Source organism: Ruditapes philippinarum, unplaced genomic scaffold (genome assembly GCF_026571515.1).
Source record: "Ruditapes philippinarum isolate M1 unplaced genomic scaffold, ASM2657151v2 ctg8857_1_1_1_1, whole genome shotgun sequence".
NCBI classification, from domain to species: domain Eukaryota; kingdom Metazoa; phylum Mollusca; class Bivalvia; order Venerida; family Veneridae; genus Ruditapes; species Ruditapes philippinarum.
Window position 1 is genome coordinate 21638 of NW_026853239.1, and position 7422 is coordinate 29059.

The window sequence follows — 7422 nt, forward strand, 5'->3', positions numbered from 1 at the left end:
TGTCAAGATTAACTTACTTTCTGTTTAACTTATATATGCTGATAGCAGAACTTGTTTTCAAAGTTACCTACTTTTATCAATTGGTTCTGTATTGCAATTGCTGAAATTATATTAATAAGACTATGATAAGATTAACTATGGTAAGATTAACTATCATAAGATTAACTATCATAAGAATAACTATTTATTGCAGACAAAAAATACCCTTTCACAATGATCAAAATGACAAAATGGCGGTCTGTGCGGCTGATTGGACGAAAAGATGCCACGGCGTTAAACTCCAGTTACGTGTCCCGTTATATTATGTCCCAGATTTTAGGGACTATGAAAATGTAATGTAATTATATTATGTCCCAGATTTCAGGGACTATGAAAATGTAATGTAATTATATTATGTCCCAGATTTCAGGGACTATGAAAATGTAATGTGATTATATTTTGTCCCAGATTTCTGGGACTATGAAAATGTAATGTAACTATATTATGTCCCAGATTTTAGGGACTATGAAAATGCAATGCGATTATATTTTGTCCCAGATTTTAGGGACTATGGAAATGAAACGTATTTATATTTTGTCCCAGATTTTAGGGACTATGACAATGTAATAATTAGAATTAAATTATGTCCCATATTTCAGGGACTATGAAAATGTAATGCAATTATATTATATCCCAGATTTCAGGGAATATGAAAATGTAATAATATAATGTCCCAGATTTCAGAGACTATGCAATTGTAATGAAAATTATATTATGTCCCATATTTCAGGGACTAAGAAAATGTAATGTAATTATATTATGTCCCAGATTTCAGGGACTATGAAAATGTAATGTAATTATATTATGTCCCAGATTTTAGGGACTATGAAAATGTAATGTAATTATATTATGTCCCAGATTTCAGGGACTATGAAAATGTAATGTAATTATATTATGTCCCAGATTTTAGGGACTATAAAAATGTAATGTTATTACCAGGTACATTCTGTGTTGCCATCATCTATAACCCGGTTGAGTCGTTTTAACAGGAATTTACTAGTCAGCCGTATTTCGTCTATACCTGACCGAATTTCTGTCACCTAGAATAATGCAATTATCTTGTGCATAATATCAAAAATGGCATTACAAAACAGTAAGATATTGCATATTTTTAAGCAGTAATTTGGATTTTAGGCTTAATAATATGTGCAATTGATATTAAGCCTTCTGCGTTAATTTGAAATTTTAAACACCAACACCTTGTATCAGAATATGTGTAATCTTAGAGAGAAATTGCCAAGAAATGCTAAACAACGTTGTGCTTTGATTTAATTTGATTCACCTGCCATTTTAGAAATAGGTGTCTTCAAACACTTATGAAAAGAGATTTTTTTACGTAATGAAAGTATAGAGAAACAAAGAATCCTTTCTGCAAAAAAAAAATAAAATATTTGTTATACATTTGGTTGAAAGTCCTTGATTTGAAACGAACTCAAGTTTACTGTAAAAACATAAATTGTTTAATTATGAGTATGAGCTTAAGGATGCTTACCTTGTCATCCATTATTTTGTAATATTACCCAGAGCCAGGCACGCTGTCAGCATTGAAGTACTTAACTGCAATGGAATATAACATAGAATTTTGCGTGTTCACGTCAAAACATAAAATATATTATGTTGAACAGAAGCGTGTACATTTAAATGACTAGTTTAGCTTAACTGTTTGTTTTTCTGCTATCATCTCGTATTCTAGGTAATTTGATACAGAAATTCAACATTTGAACAGTTAATCTGAAATAGGAAGACCCCCCCCGCCACCGCTTGATTGACAAAAGCAAAGTGTTCAGTTCAATTCAGCCTGTGTGTGATTAAAATTGAGTCTTTCCCTGAGATTCTATGAATGGTGCAATATGTCTTGCACCTATTAAACAAGCTTACCAGTAAACTATTATAGGGAAAATATTTTTAAAAAATTGAATGACAAGTCGAATCATGTTGATTTACCTATAGCAGTACATAATTTGTCTAAACTAAGCACTCATATATGTGTAGTTTAGGTATGCTTGTTATTATTATTATTATCATATTTTCTCTTAATAGATAATTATGTTATATTATATGAAACTTTGAGTCCGACATTCGCGCAATTTCCATGGTTAGTTGTGTCCTTGTTTGTAAGGTTTAACCCTGAACAGTTTAAAAATAAACAACAAAAATTAAAAACAACAACATGAACAACTACAAAAAAAACAATAACAACGACAACAAAAAAAATGAAAAAAAACAACAGCAAATAAAGAACAACAACTAACCCAACAACGAAAAGAAAATCAACAAAAAATATCATTGAAATTATACAGGAATAAGAAAAAAATTTCAAAATAGCAAATCTATATAAAAGTTCTTAAAAGTAATATTTCTAACGCGTTTACACCATCACTTTCCTTTTAATGAATATTTAATAATATATCCATACCTTTAACAATCGCAGCACGATCACCTAAAATGTACAGGAGCATTGACGAAACACACATATTTATAATTTCAACTGTAAATTATTGCAGTTAAAAACAATAGTAAACTACCTGTTACCTCAAATTATTTCGATCCTTTTTTATATGTCCGTCAATACGATATGTATGTTGATGTCGGAAATTCAAAATATTTCCTTTAAATGAATGTTTCTAGTATGTCTTGATTATTTTCGTCCCTTTACAGTACATTACTGAATGTCCGTGAGACTCAATATCTTTTATTATTAGTTTCGGTTTCATATATAACCACAAGCTTTTACATAGCCGGTTAGTCATGAACTTATATTGAACACTGTCATAAAACCTGTAAAATCAATGCATTTCTAGCTAAGTGTTAAGACTATGTATCGATATCAATTTCCATGTAAAATACTCGAGAGTCAAACACAAGTAATATATCTACATACTCTAACAATGAACGTGTTCAAAATTCAAAAAATGCAGATAGGATCACACGATATCCTCGGCTATTATGCTGAGCAATAAACCTCTGAAATAATAGTGTTATCATTTCTGATTCAAGTCATGAATATTAATGAGGTATTTGGTCCTTCCGAGGATGCCTATTTTCCGCTAATCGAAATAATATGGCGACATATTGGAACTAATTTCAGTCACATGGAACAAAAATGACGGCCTCCATGTGCCACCTATGTGGCAAAAGTGATAGAGATTCGTAACGAGAAATACTCTTAATACAAGACATTCCGTCATTCGGACGTAAACTGCCTTATAAACCGGTGTTACTTACGGAAGTATACGGAAAGATCCGAAGTTTGATGACTGACTAAATACATGATGTATAATAAAAATGGCATGGGGCACAAGATATAATTTATCACCTTAACGTTTTTATCCGGACTACATATACATTAAATATACATTTGTTTTCTCTGACCTAGATTTTGTAATGAACTTTCGTTGATGACTTATCATTAGTGTTTTCTTATCATGCTTATAAATTTTAATATCAATCTGTTACATCATTATGTTTTATTTAAAGAAAAGTATATACTGCTAAATTGATAAAAATTGTTGGTTAATTTACCTTTGTTCCTTTGGTAGTTAGAGGATATCCCATATGGAAATTAAATATCATAACACCATATTCTTGAACGTTTTAAACATTCAAACAATACTTAAACACTGTTTTTATAGTGTCCATATCTTTATCTACAATTTGGTTTTCCAAACTCCACATGTATTTGCTAATGACTAATCACGATTTATTAATAGAATCCACTTTACATCGAACAAACAAACAAAAGGATTATTTATAGACGGAAGTCGATTACCCTCAAAGTCAGTCAATATAAATCGATCTCTTCACAAAATTACTAATAAACGTATAATTATGTTTTTCATCAATACAAAACTTAACTGGTTAAAGTTGTTATAAATACAAGTATATCAATATAGTGAGTAGTGGAGGACCCTTCTCCACTACTATAGTGCATTCCAAATGGTAAAATATGCGCTCTGAACTTAAGAAGCATGTTTTCTGCTACTGTGACAAAACCATCTACACCATTTCCATCCTCTGGGTACATTTTAATTTCGAAGGAAATTGTTAATCTGCGAGCAGTAACCTCGATATTTAATTTGTAACAAACCATATATAGACACATGTTAGATGACCATTTAACCATTCACCTGCCGGAACCGAATCTGATTAGCCTATGAAACCATTATAGAACAAGGCCAGTCGGAGCACCCGTTCGATCTGACCAGGCTCTTTTTCTGTTGGTAGCGAATTAATTTGTATTCTGTTGATGAAATGCCTTGAACGCAATTGAACTGTTCCATGTTAAAAATACGAAAAGTCTATTTAAAGTGTAAAGGTAAAACAGGAAGTTTTATCTGATCGACAACACGGAAGGTTAAACACCCACTGATAAAATCCTAAATCAGCAATTAAGTTAACTTAAGTTGAAACTAATTTCTTTGATATTATAGAACTAGAATCCTTTCTATTTTAGATGCTGACTTTAAACCAGAATTTTCTTCATAATATCAAATTTTCAATGTACTTACAATATACAAATATATAATGAAATTATACTATTACATAAAAAAATCACTTACTTTGAATAAGGTACTATATACATGTATATGTATAGAATTTACAACACTAGAATACTAATTTGCGCCCGAAACACTATTTTCCTTAAACACAATATTTTCCTTAAACGATTATACAGGTAATTTGCAGGCAATTTGACGGTTTCGGTAATTGTTAAACCTGACTGTTTTAAGAATGTAAATCCAGATCGCTATCATTCATTTTGAATGTACATGTTGTAAAAACTGTATTTTTGTCTCAATGCATACTTGGTTAAAGGGACTCCACTGAGGTTATTTGACATGATGGGACTGCAAATATTTTTCCAGATAAATTTACCATTTGATTTAGGTTTAGACCACTAATCTTTGTGCAAAATTTCTGATCGCACTCTTTTTTTTCCAGAATAATTATTCAAATACAAAACAATGGTCCAAAATGTAAAGCGTTTAAACGCTTTTCACTCAAATCGGGCTAAGAAAAGCATAAAAATACGATTTTCAATTTATTTCAAAGTATATTTCTTAACTATCTTTGCATATATTTATGTTGAAATGCCCCAGCTCATTTATGTAAGAAATTTAAATGTTATGTTTTTAGGCTTTTAAACCTCAGTGGAGTCCCTTTAATGTAAAGATAGGACCAATCGTTTGCTCACATACAAGACCTTAGGGTAGGTCATCAAACAGGCACTTCGATATATATTTAAAAAGAACTATAGTTGTTAAGAGTTAATTGCTTCACAATTTCCACGAAACTGAATTAGGAATCCCAAAGAAACACCATGTACCCGGCCTAGCTATTAGATATAAATATATAGAGTATTTTTAAAAGATAAGAAGGGGAAGAACACCTCTCCCCAAGTTGTGAAATGAACTTTTAAGAATACCAATGTACAAGTGATGACCAAAATGACAAGAATGTGTATAGCTATCACTGTTCATCTACATGTAGATACATCTCAGCCCAAAAGATTTTGCTAACCAATACAGTCACACTGTGATAAAATGGTCCACCTTTAAAGTGAAATCGGAAACAGCGTACACTCGGTTATAAGGAACACTAATCTTGCGCTAGGTTCCCATTTTCCTCTTTCTCTGTCTTATATTAAGATCTATATTTACAAAATAAAAAATGTATTAATGTTTATAGATTTTGAATGATTTATGTTTGAAACATAAACGATATAAAAAAATAAAACTACGTGCAATAATAAAAGTGATAAAGTCATGTATCCAGTATGTACTACAGTAGTATATCAACATAAAACCGTTGTGATTTGTTTTTATAAACGTATCATTTCATTTTAAACCCGCAAAAAACGCTTGCAAACGTCATGTCTATATATTGATAATGTTATACATACTTTGTTCTTTTGGCGACGCCGGAGAGCGGCGTCGTCTCTTATGGAATGCTTTTTTATTTTCGCCTATGGAAGGAGCTGTTATTATTAGCAGTTAATGTCATGTTGTGTTAATTAGTTTTAGTTTGTTGTTCTTCATTAATGCTTGTCATTTTGTTTTTTTGAACACTAATATTGTAAATGGCTCATTTCATATCTAGAATTATGGCATTGTTTCGTCCACTTCTTGTGAAAATAACTAAGGCGTGAGTTTTTATAGTGTTAAATACATGTAAAAACAAATGCCTTTCCTTTTTATAGTTGCACATTCTTTGGCTGTAAATAAATCCCTCCCCCAAAAATATGTAACACATTATTTTCCTCTTAAGCTTTCTTACTATGTTAAAGGAAATATTACTATCGAAAATGATAGAAAATTGCACAATAGATCAAGGGCAATGTTATAACGTGTATCCCATGACAAGGAAGGGATCAAAAGTTGAAAATATAATATTTAATATATAAATTATGATGGCTGATTTGGTACACTTTGCGTGTTGCGTTGTCGACAGCGACAACACAACCTATATCGTTATCGCCTTTTCGTCTTGACGTCTTGTCGCTAGCGAAACGCACCAAACGGCCCGTTGTCGTCTTGTCTCTAGCGGCGCGTTGTCTCAATGCCGCCCTGTTGCTTGGACATGTCGCCAACCCTTCGAAATGAGTCGAATAACAATGTGACATCGCGACAACAAGCCGCACGACAACGCGCCGTTTGGCGTGCATCTTTAGCGACAAGATGAAAGTCCGACAACGCGCCGTTTGGCGCTTTGTCGTGATTTCGCTAGCGACAATACAATACACAAACGCGTTCCAAATCAGACACCATAATAAATACATGACATTCAAGTTTTTTCTATGAATACAGGATTTATATTCATCGGGTGGTATGAAAATAAATATTTCACAATAGACGGTAGCCACAACTGAAATATAATCATTTTCATACCACAAGATGAAAATTAATCCTGTATTTATAGAAAAAATAACTTGAGATTTTCTGTTTATTATCAATATATTTTATTTTCATTTTTATTTTAGACATTACAATTTGCAAGACTTCTAAAAATTTTAGTATTGGGTGAATATAGAAGAAAACATTCCGGCAAGGCACCCGTGAAAATACGGAATATATGCTTCAATGAAGACACGCATTTTGTTTCATCAATATTTCTCAATATTAAATTTAAAAGTATATACCTGGTTATAAATAAATAAATAAATAAAGGTAAATATAGATACTTCATATATAAAAACCACTGTAATTACAGCACACATATAGATGTACCTATGACAGAGCCAAGTAATGCCAGGGATGATAGCGGTGGCTTATGTTTATCCAGATTTCCGTTCAAATTGATATCAATTGTTCAACTTTCTTTGTGTTAAACGCCAGAAGAAAATGGTCTGCTTTTCTTCTCTTCCCTTTCTTTAAAGGTACACTT

General features: G+C 31.6%; 1 long non-coding RNA gene across 1 annotated transcript; it reads right to left on the reverse strand.

The window, feature by feature from the left end:
* Positions 1-32: 32 nt before the first annotated feature.
* On the reverse strand, positions 33-4229 carry LOC132736208 (uncharacterized). Its single transcript, XR_009626558.1, has 4 exons — positions 3562-4229; positions 1532-1596; positions 976-1079; positions 33-100 (listed from the first exon to the last, which is right to left on the reverse strand). It is a non-coding gene; the product is annotated as an uncharacterized LOC132736208 (long non-coding RNA).
* Positions 4230-7422: the final 3193 nt, after the last annotated feature.